The following is a 16,748-nucleotide window of genomic DNA, read 5'->3' on the forward strand; positions in this document are numbered from 1 at the left end:
TTTAAGGCAAAATATGGATTTTCAATAAAATAGAGGACTTTCAAGCTTTCTCAGTGAAAAGACCAGAGCTGAATAGAAAATTTGACTTTCAAACACAAGAATCAAGTGAAGTATGAAAAGGTAAACAAGTAAGAGAAATCATAAGGGACTTACTAAAGTTGAACTGTTTTGTTTACATTCCTTTATGGAAAGATGATGTGTATAATTCATGATACCTTTCTCAGTATTAGGGTAGTTGAAGGGAATATACATATATATATGTGTGTGTATATATATATATATATATGTATATATATATATATATATATATATATATATATATATATAGAGAGAGAGAGAGAGAGAGAGAGAGAGAGAGAGACAGAGGGCACAGGGTGAGTTGAATATGAAGGGATGATATCCAAAAAAATAAAATAAAATTAAGGGATGAGAGAGGAATATATTGAGAGAAGAATAAAGGGAGATATAAAATGGGGTAAATTATCTCACATAAAAGTGGCAAGAAAAAGCAGTTCTGTTGGAAGGAAGAGGGGGCAGGTGAGGGGGAATGAGTGAATCTGACTCTCATTGGATTCAACCTGAGGAGAGAATAACATAACACTCAATTGGGTATCTTACCCCACAGGAAAGTAGGGGGAAGGGGATAAAAAGGGGTTGATAGAACGGAGGGTAGATAGGGGGAGGAGGCAATGAAAAGCAAACACTTTTGAATAGGGACAGGGTCAAGGGAGAAAATTGAATAAAGGGGGACAGGGTAGGATGGAGGCAAATATAGTTAGTCTCTCACAACATGAGTATTGTGGAAGTGTTTTACATAATGATACGCATGTGGCCTATGTCGAATTGCTTGCCTTCTTAGGGAGTGTGGGTGGGGAGGGAAGAGGGGAGAGAATTTGGAACTCAAAGTTTTAAAAGCAGATGCTCAAAAAAAGGTTGGTTTTGCATGTAACTGAGAAATAAGATATATGGAGAATGGGGCATAGAAATTGTAGCCAGAATGGCCTTTGTTTTCTTTGAATGACTCAGCTTACCTCATTGAGCCTCTGGACACTGTGGCTTGCTCTTCCGGGGCAGGAAGCCCAAAGAGCATTCCAGGAAGCAAACAACTTCCTGTGTGATGAGTCATGGGGCTGGCTGAGGGGAGGTGTTAACGGCTACGCTAGGGGGAGGGGCCAAGTCAAGAACCAATTGGCCCTGGTCGTTCAGGCGGTGCTTGATGATGTCAAAAACTCTATAAGAGGGGAGAGGACAGCTTGAAGATCCTCTTTTTCCTTTTCCGGTTGGAGCCAGAGACAGTTACAGCGACAGTTACAGCGACAGTTACAGCGACAGTTACAGCGACAGTTACAGTTGCAGTCACAGCCACAGTCACAGCCACAGCTGAAGCAGGAGCTGCCAGTAGCAGAGCTGACCTACGGGAGAAAGCTGAACAAAGACTTCAGGCCAGTGGGTAATCTTATTACCATAGAGGGGGAAACATGATTTTGCTTTACACAATCATGCTTCTCTGTAGCCTCCTGGTTACTCTTTCAAGGCGTACTTATTGGGCCTGGAAGCTTTTGATCAATATATCAAAATGGGGTTGCTGGTTCATGGGTTGGTTACTGTGGAGCCTAAATAAATGTTTTGATTCTTCTGCCTTCTACTTTGAGAGTTTCTTATATCCGGCGGTTCCGAACGTTTCAGACATGTTTATGATCCTCTTTGAGATTATAAACTCTGCCCTCCTAATACATTTGGCGACGAGGATGGGATCGCTAGGTATAAGATCTCTATTTAGAAGCAGAACAATTCCAGAGGAAGAGATGAATATCCCAGGATGGGAGGATCCATTTTATTCCTCCCTAGCAAAAGAATTGGCTAAAAAAGCTGGACCCTGTGAAAACTGGGAACCAAGGCTACGGAGAGGAGATCCTAGGGATTTGGAAAAGTGTTTACGAGAAGTTGGGATTCAGTCAGGGGCATCACTATCTAGGCAAAGCTGGATGGTGTTATCAGCCTACCGGCTAGTATACGAAAGATTGAGATTAAGTGAAAGACATGGGGGCACTCCTACCCCACAGGAAGAAGGGGAATCTCAGATAGCAGGAGACCAAACTGACTCAAATGAGAACTTTTCTATTAATGTGGCTAAGAGCAACAGGAGACCAAAAAAGCCCAGAGTGCATTTCAACCCAGCCCAGAAAGAGCCTGACTGCCTGCTTCGTCCTAGCCATGGTGGCAGAGGAAGTGAGTGGGAGGAAAATGAGACAATGTTAGGGGCTGAGGCACAAAACACTACTGGGGTTCAGGATGTGCCTCACACAGAGAATAGGAGATGGTTAAATGATCAGACAAGGGCTCGACCCATACAAAGGAGGAAGACAGAAACCCGAGGTGAAGATTCAGTTACAAGGGAAATTCAGGAAGATTTCTCACCGCAAGAGGTCACAGATATTTTGAGTAGATTCAGCCAAAGAATAGGAGAACCATTGATATCTTGGATGGTAAGACTCAGTGATCAAGGGGCCAGTGGAATATCAGTAGATAGGACAGACTGCATGAGATTCATAGGTATCAGCCATGATCCTCTAGTTCAACAAGCTTTTAGGGAACATCATCAGCAAGGAGATGGTGATAGCAGGACTACTCTGTTGGCATTAGTCGCTGTGGGATGCAATAAGAGATATGCTACTGATTCTATGTGGCCCGCTGAGCACAGACCCTGGTATTCACTTAGAGATTGTATCATGAGACTAAAGGAGGAGGTAATGAAGACTGCCATTATGACAGGAACTGCAGACAAATATTACAATGATCCAATGGGACTGCCTCATAGGAATTTAATAATTAGGACAGCTCCCCCTGCTTATAAACAACTAATTTTGAATTTATTACTTGGAGAAGTAGGGAGCCGTCTTACAACAGTGATAAATAAGATTTTACAGTTACATGACTTAGGTGACTGGGGAAGGGATAGATCTCCTCGAGAGAGAAGGGTGAATAACCAGCAAACTTGGCGCCAAAGGAGAGTAACAAGGAAAGAAATGTTTACTGCTTTATTGAGAGCAGGGGTAGGTTTTGAAATGATAGATGGAATTCCAACCAATGAATTATATAGAATGTACAGAGATAAAGGCCTTGATAACAGGAGAGATAGGGAAATAAGAACTGCTCCTGCAAATACTACAGATGTTGAACCTTCAAACCCAAGTGAATCACATGAAAGGGAATACTAGGGAACAGGCCGAGCCCCAGTCCAAATTAAGGAAATACACAGGCTGGATTGCAGACCTCACATTAACTTGACCATATATTGGAAAAATGGGTCAAGTACGGTAACTGAGGCATTAATAGATACTGGGGCCGAGGCCACCCTTATTTATGGAAATCCAGACAAGTTCAGCCATGGAACTCCTATTACCATTACAGGACTAGGAGGGACTGAAATATCAGCCAGGCAAGTTAAATTAATGATGAAAATTGGACAGTTGCCCAAGAAAGAATATAGTGTGGTTATTGTGCCTATTCCCGAATACATCATTGGAATAGACATATTAAAGGGTATGACCTTAAATTTACCCGAAGGGAAATACCAATTTGCTGTGAGGAAAATGGGCATTAATGCAGTCTTAGTGGGGAAAATCAAGATGGATCCAATCACTTTGCCCGAACCTTCTAAAATAATTACTTTGAGGCAATATCGTGTGCCAGGTGGGCAAGATGAAATTGCCAACACTATAAGAGAATGTGTTGAGGCAGGAGTGTTAGTCCCTACAACTACTCAATGGAACAACCCTGTCTGGCCAGTCCGAAAGTCAGATGGAACATGGAGGATGACAGTAGATTATAGACAGCTGAACAAAGTGACTCCTCCCTTGTATGCTGCTGTCCCAGACACGGTTACTTTAATAGAGAGAATACAAAAACGTGAAGGGACTTGGTATGCAGTTATTGATTTGGCCAATGCCTTCTTTACAATCCCAATAGACCCCAAGCAATGGAATCAGTTTGCTTTTACTTGGCAAGGCCGACAGTATACATTTACACGCCTGCCGCAAGGATATATTCATAGCCCAACTATTTGCCACAGGATTGTAGCTGAACATTTGGATGAATTAAAGTTACCTGGTGTACAGCTTACACATTACATAGATGACATCATGATACAGGGAAAGAATATAAAGGAGGTGGAGGAGAGTTTAGCATTATTAATTGACCATATGAAAAGCAAAGGATGGGAAATCAACCCCGCAAAGGTTCAAGGGCCAGCTCAAACTGTAAAATTCTTGGGGATACAGTGGAATAGAGGACTGCGAGAAATTCTCCCACAAGCTCGACAAAAAATCCAGGATTTTCCCACCCCTACCAATAAGAAAGAGGCCCAAAAGTTCATAGGGCTGTTTGGTTATTGGAGACACCACATCCCACATTTGGGACAGATTTTAAAACCCTTGTATAAAGTCACCAGAAAGAAATATGAATTTGACTGGGGACTTGAACAAAGTAGAGCTTTTGAGGAAGCAAAGGCTGCTATTCAATTAGCTCTAGACTTATGGCCTATGCAAAATGGGCCAGTGGAGTTACAAGTGACTGTACAAGATGACTATGCAAATTGGAGTCTGTGGCAAAAACAACAAAGCCGAAGTGTACCTTTAGGCTTTTGGTCAAGGAAACTGCCCTCATCTGGAGTGCAATATACACCTTTTGAGAAGCAGCTGTTAGCTGCATATTGGGCTTTAGTAGAAACTGAGCAACTAACTCTGGGTCATGAAGTGGTATTAAGGCCTGGAATTCCAATTATGACTTGGGTAATGAGTACCCCAGCTTCTCACAGAATTGGACATGCACAAGAGGCAAGCATAATCAAATGGAAGTGGTATATTCAGAATAGGTCCAGAGCAGGCAAAAATGGAGTTTCTGCTCTACATGAATCTGTGGCGAACATTGATACTGAGAGCAATGAAAAGCCCCTTGAATCTAAGGCAACAGATGGTACCATCCTTAGTGAAATGGAATAATGGATATGACGGACTAAATGAAGAACAGAAGAAACATGCTTGGTTTACTGATGGGACAGCAAAATATTTAGGACAGAAGAGACATTGGAAAGCAGTAGCCTATAACCCCTGTACAAGGAGAACTCTGGAAAGTTCTGGGATAGGTGGAAGTAGCCAATATGCTGAACTGATGGCAGTGCATCAGGCCATCAGAGCAGAGAAAGGAGGACAGTGTCATATATTTACTGACTCGTGGGCGGTAGCTAATGGATTAGCTACGTGGATGCCTATATGGAGGAATCAGAATTGGGAGATTCATGGCAAACAAGTTTGGGGTAAAGAGTTATGGGAAAATATATGGGACATGTCTTTGGTTACAGATCTGTCAGTTTTTCATGTTGATGCTCATGCAACCCTGACCACACCAGAACGTGAGTACAATGCACATGCGGATCGACTAGCAAAGATTGCTACTGAATGTATTGTCCCTACTCCGACTCCAACTGATGACCCAGCCTTAGCAAGATGGGTCCACCAGACTGCTGGCCATTTAGGGGTCCAGGCCACCCATCGATGGGCACAGGATCGAGGTATCAGTATTTCTCATGCGTTGTTAAAACAAATAACAGAGGAGTGTTGTATATGCCAATTAGAAAAAGAACGAACTCTTCCTAGGATAGTTACTGGAGAAATAGCAAGGGGAAAAGTTCCAGCCCAAATTTGGCAGATAGATTATATTGGCCCACTACCCCAGGATAAAGGATGTAAATATGTATGTACGTGTGTTGACACCTATTCAGGTGTACTAGTGGCTTGTCCTTATAAAGACGCAACTCAGAAAAACACCTGTAAAACTTTAGATATTGTAAGTTTATATTATGGAACCCCAATGCAGATTCAAAGTGACAATGGGTCACATTTCAAGGGCAAAGAAGTGAAAAGATATTGTGTGTTGAATAATATAGAATGGATATATCATATTCCATATTACCCACAAGCATCTGGGCTAATTGAAAGAATGAATGGATTGTTGAAAGAACAGCTGAGAAAATTAAGCTCAAATAATTCATATCGACATTGGAAGGATAATTTGTCTATTGCCTTACGTAATTTGAATAATAGGCCCTTAGGGGGGAGTACACCTCTAGCCAGAATGATGACCCCAAATCTGCAGATCAGAGAACAGCAAACATGTGAGATCCAAAACATTGAATTTTGGACTGTGAGGGAAGATGTCCCACTACCAAGTCCAGGAACACCTGGTTCAGCAGGATATGATTTACATTGTATAGAGAATTTTAGGTTAAATAGGAAAGAGATAAGAAAAACCCCTACTGGAGTATGTATGAGAATCCCCAAGAATCATCTTGGACGGATATTACCTAAACCAGGATTAGCGGCTCAAGGAATACATGTATTGGCTGGAGTGATAGATTCTAATTATCAAAAAGAAATTGTTGTGACACTCCAGAATATGGGTAAAAAACCTGTACAATTTTGTAGAAATGATAGGATGGTTCAAGTCATTATTATCCCCTGTGAAAAAATACCCTTTGTGAAAACTGACCCTCCTCCCAAAATAACTACTAGAGGGGCAAAAGGGTCTTGCTCCATTGATAGAATAAAGTCAGGAGCTAAGGTATGGGTAAAAGGGAAGCCAGATGATATTCCAAAGGCTGCAGAAGTTATAGCCCATGGGAAGGACAACACTGTAACAGTTGTCTATTCAGGGGAAAATAATTACCAAATCGTACCCCTGAACCATATATTTTACCGTGAATAGGTTATAATAATAGATTCACAGACTCCACAGGTATGGCTGATGCTGGTAAATGCCATAAGCCACTCAGAGGAAAGGTAACTTTGTGTGATTAACGGATGAAAACTTGTACATTTGGGGAAAGGCTGGGAGGACAATCTTAGTCTCTATCTAGGGTGGGATCCTCTTGGCTTCCTCATTATGTTCCTTTTGAAAAGAAACATTTCCCACCTGAGTTTGGCTCTGATGTTGGATCTTTGCATAACTGAAATCTCAACCAAACTTGAGATGATTTTATTTGAAGAATTATAGTCCATACTTGTCTATTCTTTTTGTCCTTTGTTTTGGCTAACCTTGTTGCTAGTTTTGTTTCCTTCAGGCTTAAGCACCCTGCACTTTCCGGTGACTGCCTAAGCATGTAGCATTCTTGGAATTCCTGCCAGCTTGTTAAAGAAATGACCTCTGGAATGGGACTTTTTGGGGGCAGGGCCATCTCTACATCCAATTTCAGCATGAAGAAGCTATGGAAAATGAGACCTTCACCCCTCACCCCAAGATTTTGAGCCCCAATCGTTCAAGGGGGGTGGAAATGATGATAGTGTTCTGTTTACTTATTTTGTGTTATCCTTGCTGTGTTGTTTTATTGTTATGATATTATTGATCCTATGTAATGGATACAAGGATTTAGGGGTGGACATTTGAATTATTAATAATTATTTTGGGGATGATTGATTGAAGAGATTATCTTGCTGGGACCTAGGGGTGGATCACATTTGAATCGTAAACCAATATTTAGGAATGTCACCAAATGATATGTTTTGCTTTATAATGAATGATATGTTTTAGTTTCCTTTGTAATTGGATCACAATGTATGTTCTAGGATACATGGCTGATTAGATTATGTATCCTATAACAAGGGGTGGAGTGTAGCCAGAATGGCCTTTGTTTTCTTTGAATGACTCAGCTTACCTCATTGAGCCTCTGGACACTGTGGCTTGCTCTTCCGGGGCAGGAAGCCCAAAGAGCATTCCAGGAAGCAAACAACTTCCTGTGTGATGAGTCATGGGGCTGGCTGAGGGGAGGTGTTAACGGCTACGCTAGGGGGAGGGGCCAAGTCAAGAACCAATCGGCCCTGGTCGTTCAGGCGGTGCTTGATGATGTCAAAAACTCTATAAGAGGGGAGAGGACAGCTTGAAGATCCTCTTTTTCCTTTTCCGGTTGGAGCCAGAGACAGTTACAGCGACAGTTACAGCGACAGTTACAGCGACAGTTACAGTTGCAGTCACAGCCACAGCCACAGCCACAGCTGAAGCAGGAGCTGCCAGTAGCAGAGCTGACCTACGGGAGAAAGCTGAACAAAGACTTCAGGCCAGTGGGTAATCTTATTACCATAGAGGGGGAAACATGATTTTGCTTTACGCAATCATGCTTCTCTGTAGCCTCCTGGTTACTCTTTCAAGGCGTACTTATTGGGCCTGGAAGCTTTTGATCAATATATCAAAATGGGGTTGCTGGTTCATGGGTTGGTTACTGTGGAGCCTAAATAAATGTTTTGATTCTTCTGCCTTCTACTTTGAGAGTTTCTTATATCCGGCGGTTCCGAACGTTTCAGACATGTTTATGATCCTCTTTGAGATTATAAACTCTGCCCTCCTAATACAGAAATCTATCCTGCCCTACAAGAAAGTAAGGGGAAAGGGGATGGTGGGGAGTGGGGTGACAGAAGGTAGGGCTGATTGGGGAATGGGACAATCAGAATATATGCCATCATGGAGTTGGGGGGAGGGTAGAAATGGAGAGAAAATTTGTAATTCAAAATCTTGTGGAAATCAATGCTGAAAACTTAAAATATTAAAAAAATAATAAAATAAAAAAAAGAAATTAAAAAAAAGAAAAAGTTTATTAAAGATTTGCAATATTGGGTAGAGTCTTAAGAAATGTCACCATTTTTGATGCTTGTTTTCACAAGCCAGCCAGATTCAATCTGCTGAGCTGGATTGTATCTGAGCACCTTCATGGAGGCAAAATGGATCTTATATAGAGGTAGATTGTGTGGGTGATCTAGGGTGGTCAAGTAGTCTGGAGTGATGGGAAGAGGGGGCAGAGGGAGGATCTTGATGGGACTGGGTTGAAGTCAGATTCCAAGAACCAAGAGAATGGGACTGACAGTGGGAAGTAGCTGAAGGCTACCTGGAGATAACAGATAATGGAGGGCTAGCCTAGTTTAAGGGTAACAGATTTGGGAAAGACATTTTGATGGGATCAGGAAGTAGCTGGACAATGGAGGACTAGGCTGGGTTAAGAGTATTCTAGATATTTGGGCCTAGAGATAATGAAAGGCTTATGCCCTTAGGCAAATACCTCATTCAAGGAGAGCTCAAGGGGACTCCCAGATTCTATACCCCACCATGACCAAGTGAGATGCTCAAAAGATGACAATTTTCTCCTCATTCTGAATCAGCAATCATCTTTTACAGCTTGAATACATATGAACATGTGGGAATCAAATAGGAGACACTCTTCATTGTATATCCTTTGATAAGAGGTCAAATCATGACTCATTAGGAGCGAACAGGACACATGCTTAGCTCCATCATGCTTGCTATGCATACATACATGAACACACAATATCATTCACAAGAACTTTACTTCAGGTTCAGGGAAGTCATGGTGTGAATACCAGGTTTATTGTGAACTTGGACTTGGGCATATCTACAACCCAGTTTTCATATGGTTAGGAAACAAGCTTAACTCAGAATCATCTGTATACTTCTCAAATCAATCCTCAAACTCAAACATTCCCAGCTCTGTGATTTCTCTAGTCTTTCTTCAGAGATGTCTTCCATTTGTAGGTCCAATAATATGTTTCTTTTTCTCTTTCTCTACCTGTTCTTCTTCTCTGCCTTATCTTCTTCTCCCTCCTTCTTTTCTTCCTCCATTTCTTCCTTTCTTTTTTCTCCACTTCTTTCTTTCTCTCTCCTTTCTTCTTTCTTCCAGGTTAAGGCCATAACCTTTAATCTCATCACCATTCTTTAAATCAAGTTTTGACTGATACCACCTTTCTCAGTCTTTTCGTCCCTCTTATTGGAGGGCCAGGGTGTGGAACTCCCTCCAATGCCTTCCTTAATAGAAGGCAGAAGCTAGACTTTATGACTCACTCCACTCTGTATTCTCTGCTCTGACTGGTTTTAACTCTGTGGAACAAGGTACTCTCTCACACTGGATACCCCCTGACCTCCTTCCCCTTCTGTCTGGGTGATACGGCAGTCTCTATTGTCTATCTCTACCCCAATGGATTGTAAACTCCTTGAGGACAGGGACTGTCTATTTTTATGAACTGTATTAATTTTTATTAATTGTAACACAGTGCCTGGCACATTGTAGATGCTTCATAAATGTTTATTGGATTAGATATATTGGAATATATGCTAAAAGGGCTTTTTGACAATTTCTTACACTTATTTCTGTTTAAAACACTAAAAATACAGGAGTAAATGGACCTTTCCTTAATAGTAAACAATACCTGTAAGAAACCAAGAACAAATAATATATGTAATACAGCTAAAGACCTTTACAGTAAGAATAAGGATAAGGAAAGGATAAATATTACCACCATTATTTAATATAATTCTAAAAATGTTAGCTATAACATTAGGTTAAGAAAGATAAACTGATGGAATAAGCATAACAAAAGAGGGAATAACATTATTGCTTTGCACTACTAGAAACTCAGAAGCCACTTTCAGCTCATCTTCTACATCTTGTTTACCTTACTTCAATGAGACTGTTCACATAAAAACCTACTGGTTATCATCATATTGTAGGCCAGTCTAATTCAGGCCAGCCTGGTATTTAAGGCTCAGAATTAGAATGAAACGATATACTAGTAGATCATCTAACAGTTAACAAAAGGCGGGTTATTTAAGCATAGCATAGAAAGGATACTCATTACTAATACAGCATTGATTCCACTGCATCTCTGTGGTGGATATGTTGGCATGCCAGGTAAGCCTGAGAGAGATGTTCTATTTCCATAAATACTAGCTTTTGTACTCAGGCTGACATTTACTCACCTGAGCCAAATAAGTCTGGAAGACAGTCTCAGTACCTTCTAAACAAAAATTACATCAGACTACATGAAGCAGATATTGTTTCTGTGACAAAGTTTGAGCTAAGAAAGATACATGCACTTAAGTCATCAGGTACAGGTGTTTATCAGTAATAAACATTTATCAGGACTGTCCATATTTCCATTAAATGTCACCTTTGAACTCTATACCTCTTAACAAGTAGGTAATATGGCAACATGACATTATAACAATCAATAACTCAGCAGAAGGAACAGACTTCCCCTGGTTGCTGCCTAACAGTGTGACAGCAATCAAATTTCATCTCCAAGTCTAGAATTAATTAGGTCCTGGAGCAAGCTTTCAGGAAGAGTTAAAGATCTACTTTCCAGGCCAAAATGTATAAGAAAATGAGTGGAGGTTCTAGCTTTCATACAATTTAATTAGCCAGGCACTGTGCTAAGCATTTTGCAATTGTAATATCATTTGATTTTCACAATAACCCTGGGACATAGATGATATTATGATTCACCATTTTACAAATGTGGAAACTGAGGCAAAGAGAGGTTAAATGACTTGCCCAGGGTCATTGTATTAGTTAGGCAATAATCATAATAGAGATGATAATTATTAATATGCCTATGTAGTTCTGTATCACAAAATATGAGACTCTCCATATAGAAGGTAGAAGAAGTAAACCATTTATTCAAACACCAAAGAATCAGATCCCAAAACCGATAAGTCTGACCCATCCAAGCAGCAAGCAAATTCTAGAACCAGTAAGTCCGCTTTATAATAATAGCAAAGAACCTGAAACAGAACATCACAGCAGGGAGCCAAGCCATCTTATAACCTTCCTGCTAGGGCCTTGCCACCAACAATCAGTCACAGTACAGCCAGCACAGTCTGCTCTCTCCCTCAGCTCCAACTACTCTGAGCATTTCCTGCTCCACCCTTCTAGTTCCTCTCGTTCAGCAAGTTCCTCCTACCACATATGACTTGGGCTTCCCATGACATAAGCTGGTCACATGGGCCTATTAATGGGTGGGAAAGATCTTCAAATTTAAATTACCATTGTAGTCATACAGATAATAAGTATCTGAGGCTGGATTTAAACTCAGGTATTCCTAGCTCCAGACTCAGTGCTCATTCTATCCACTGCACCACCTAGCTGCCATCCCTCTTTTCCACTCTGCCATATGGCAGCAGGACAAAAATGGAATTCATTGTCATAAGACAGACTAGTTGATGCACAGACAGACTTCTCTGAATTGTATTTCTATAACCAGTTACTAGAATCAAAAGTACGTGGTAAGATGCACCAGATATCAAATGTCTGCTTAGAATCTGGTAGCCTCAGGACTAACCAATGTTATGAAACCCAGAGTAAGAGGAGATCCAGGCCCCAGTCTTTGGTATAGCCTCAGGGAATAAACATTTGTTAAATGCATACTTTGTACAAGGAGCTATGCTAAGTACGTTTTATAAATATTATCTCATTTGATCCTCACAACAACCCAGGCAGGTAAATGCTATTATTATAATCATCATTTTTTGCTTGAGGAAACTGAGGCAAACAGAGGCTAAGTGGCTTGCCCAGGCTCACTAGATAATAAGGATATGAGGTCACATTTGAATTCAGATCTTTTCAATTCTAGTTCCATTGTTTTATCCACTGTGCCAACAGCTGTCTTAGGATTTTTTGAGGCCCTTGGATACTTGCAACCTGCCCCACATGGGTAAGTAAACTTTGTCCTTGTTCTTAACATGTGGACAACAACTGAGGTTTTAAACCTTACCTTTCATTCAGGGACCAGTTGACATTAATGAAGCCTTTCCAGATCATAAGAACCCTCACTACTCTTCGTGCATCTAAATTCCTGTGGAGTTTATGGTTTGTTGAACTCATTGATAGACTGGGAAATTGAGAACATTTTTCTTTTGGACTCATGTAAAGACATCTTGCCTCCCTAACTAGAGTATAAATGATGCCAATGAATGTATCTGGTATGTTCTTTCTGTTCCCTATAGATGGACACTTTGAAAGCCTCATTAAGAGTATAATAAAGTAAACAGAATTAAATGAATGATTTGATAGTGAAGTTTAAGGAATGGTTTGACAGTGAAGTTAAGCAAACCTGTATCTCCTAATCATGGCTGTGTCAACATATGACCAATAATTCAAAACAAAACTTCTTGTTTGGCCCCAGAACCAGGTGTTTGGTGTGGGAGAAGTCCCCAAGTAATGACTATGAGCAAGAAAAAAAAGGAGCTGGAAATGACTCATTCACAGCAATTAAGGTTTGGAATAGTTTGTGCTTTCCCTCTACCTCTGCCAAAGGAGGGGGTATCTCTGGTGTAATCCTGTCAATGCCCACTGTGAACATGCAGTATGCTGATTGCTTTGGATGCTAATCGCTACTGAGAAAGGAAGAGATGCTTCTTTGGCTCTTCTAAGAGGAGAACTAGTCCATAGAAAATGGAAGAATTAAAATAGTCTGGGGTCTGGACAAAAATGTCACTGGGGGATGGGGAGCAGTGAAAGAGGTAAATATCTTTTTCTGAGGAAATCTGCACACACATGACCTCTGACCTGTATAGATCTGATATCCTCACAGTGTTCCCATTGAACCTGTATTAACGTCCTTAAAGTTACCCATAGAAAGATGCTTAGGTCCTGATGGCTCATCATGAGGTGGATAGGGAAGATAAAGGGAATGCTCTGTTACAGAGAAAACAGCTATCAGGAATAGCAGAATTCATATTGTTCTTTGATTCATCTCCAGATTGCTGAGGCAAGGTTCGTCTCTTATTAACAAAGGTGTGTGTCTTATCAGGGAGCTACAACCCCCTAGGCAGAAGAAACATCTCAATCCCCTGGCATCCCAGAACTTATTTCCGAGTGTGTTTTCCCCACGAAACAAAGTTGGTGGGACAGCACAGTATTTCCATCATCTGAAGGCAGAGGGTTTTCAGTTTGATAGAAAATTTAAAAAAAATCTGATTCCATTTCTCCTCTTAGAGACTATTCTTAGTAGTTGCCATGATATGACTAGGAATTTCTGACATTCACATATGTATATCTAGAATTGATGTATGTGTAGATGGGGATGAATACTTCTTCCTTGCTTAGGTTCCAGGCCCAATATTGCTGTGCCTCACAGTCTTTTACTAGTGAATGGAACACATCTTTTTTTGCTTTTTGTTGTACCATTCTGTCTCTTCCCAGAGGATGGGGATGGGGCATGTGGATGTGTGGATGACTTCTGCCTATGTTGTGATTACAAAGGCTGGATTTTATAGACAGCAGTGGAATTCCACTTCTGGCGCAAATGTACTCACAGCTGCCTGTTTCTGTAGCACCCACAGTATCTATTCAACTGGAATTTCTATGAGCACAATAATTCCTAATGCAGCACCTGAGTAGGGTATCTGGAATGAATCCATACAGTATAGGGACATGTTCCTCACAGGGGGCATGTTCACCTACTGTCTGGGCTGGCTCACCCCCCACAACCTGCCTTCACACTGTCATCTTGGAGTTCCCGGTGAAAGACTACCATCACATGGCTATAATTCAAACTCTATCAAATAATCAGTTACAACAATGACACCATTAACTTAAACATAACCCCATTACTTAATAAGCTAAAATCAATAATAACCAATACATCATAGTTACTAAAATATAAAACAAATATAGGAAAAATCAGTACATCAGAGTCCACACACAAACCTGGATCACACTTTTCTATCGATGCTTGCAGCATCTAGAGGGGATACTATAGGGGAGGGGGCATATGCTTACAAAAATGTAGCAATGAAACATATAAGTAAGGATTCTAAGAGCACCTCTGAACTATAGGTCTTACTGTTTTTAATAATTTCCTGAACAAGCTCCACCACACATTGTTCCCCTTCCTGTCATTATTTTTTTTTTACCAAAAGAGGATGTTTTTATTGCATAATTTTAAAATGCGTTACATGTATACTTTGACAACACTTGCATTCAGTAGAAAAACTAAGCTTAATTTAATTATTATTATGACCTAAAATTATAGTTATAATAAGGCATCTTTCCTTTGCCAAGCATTACCACTCTAGCTGAGCTCCCCTTTGCAACTGCTCCCCTCTTTTTCTGCTGTTATATTGAAAGAAAAATTTAGTTCCAAATACTCTCTCTCCCTCCATCTTTCGCTCACTAATTGAGAAGGCAAGAAATGATACTCACTATACCTATGAAGTAATGCAAAACATTTTCTGTTAACCATGTTCTGAAAAAAAAAACAATGTAAATAAAGAAGGGAAAATATACTTTAAACTGTACTTTGAGTTCATCAGTTCTCTATTTGGAGGTGGATAAGAATTTTCATCAAGAAAAGTTTGGATTTGTGGTGGATCATTACATTGATCAGAGCAGCTAAGTCTTTCTCAGTTGATTGTCTTTAAAATATTTTCTTTCTTCCTCCCTCCCTTTCTTTCTTTTCCTTCCTTCCTTCCTTCCTTCCTTCCTTCCTTCCTTCCTTCCTTCCTTCCTTCCTTTCTTCCATCCTTCCTTCCTTCCTTTCTTTCTTCCTTCCTTCCTTCCTTTCTTCCTTCCTTTCTTTCTTTCTTTCTTTCTTTCTTTCTTTCTTTCTTTCTTTCTTTCTTTCTTCCTAATATGGAAATATTTTAAATGATTGCACATGTATACCATATCAGATTGCTTACTGTCTCAGGGAGTGGAGAAGAGAGGATGGAGTAATAGAATTTGGAACTCAAAATGTTGGGAAAAAAGAATGTTAATATTTGTTTTTACATGTAATTTAGGAAAAGTGAAATATTAAATGAAAAAAAAAACAACTCTGAGGTACCACTTTCATACCTTTCAGAAATGGCAAAAGCTGGAGGTTATGAGGGAAAATACAAACACTACTACACTGTACCATTCATGGAGTTATCCAATAGTCCAACCATTCTGGAGAACAATTTGGAACTATGGCCAAAGGGCTATAAAACTGTGGATATCCTTTGACCCAGCAATACCACTATTAGGTCTATACCTGAAAGAAATCAAAGGAAAAAGATCCACATGTACAAAAACATAGCAACTCTTTTTGTGCTATAAGAAATGATGGCTTTTGTGGTTGGGCCGGTGTTTGGTAGGGCGCCAGCATGGGAGTCTACATCCATCACAACAAGGATCGCAAAGTCCGGTGCAAGGAGCCCAAGAGCCAGACATCTACCTGCGGCTGCTAGTGAAGCTCTACCTGTTCCTGGCCCGAAGAACCAACTTGACTTTCAACGAGGTTGTCCTGAAAAGGCTGTTAATGAGTCGGACCAACAGGGCCGTGCCCCCCCCCCCCGCCCCACCCCCTGTCCCTGTCCTGCATAATCAGGAAAATGAGGCTGCCCGTCCATGAAAACAAGACAGCCATGGTTGTTGGGACTGTGACAGATGATGTGAGGATCCAGGATGGTCCCAAGCTGAAGGTCTGTGCCCTTCGTGTTACCAGCAATGCCCGCAATTGCATCCATAAGGCTTGTGGGAAGATCCTCACCTTTGACCAGCTGGCCATGAGCTCACCCAAGGGCCTGGGCACTGTCCTGCTGTCTGGTCCCTGGAAGGGCCTAGAGCTGTACAGGCATTTTGGGAAGGCACCAGACACTCCCCACAGCCACACCAAACCATATGTCTGATCCAAAGGCTGAAAGTTTGAGTGTGCCAGGGGCTGCCATGCCAGTTGAGGCTACAAAAACTAATTCCCTTCCTCCTTGTTATATTAAAGATTTTGGACAAAAAAAACTGAAATGATGAAAAGGGTGGTTTCAGGAAAAAAAAAATATGACAAGACCTACATAAACTGATGAAAAGTGAAATGAGAAAAACTGAGAGACCATTACGAACATTAACAGCAATGTTGTAATGATGATCCACTGAGAAAAACTTGGCTATTCTGATC

The 16,748-nt window shown here is 40.8% G+C and overlaps 1 pseudogene; it reads left to right on the forward strand.

The window, feature by feature from the left end:
- Positions 1 to 15,960: 15,960 nt before the first annotated feature.
- LOC118844038 lies at positions 15,961 to 16,548 on the forward strand (annotated as a pseudogene).
- The last annotated feature ends 200 nt before the right edge of the window (positions 16,549 to 16,748 follow it).

This window comes from Trichosurus vulpecula, chromosome 3 (genome assembly GCF_011100635.1).
Source record: "Trichosurus vulpecula isolate mTriVul1 chromosome 3, mTriVul1.pri, whole genome shotgun sequence".
Lineage (NCBI taxonomy): Eukaryota > Metazoa > Chordata > Mammalia > Diprotodontia > Phalangeridae > Trichosurus > Trichosurus vulpecula.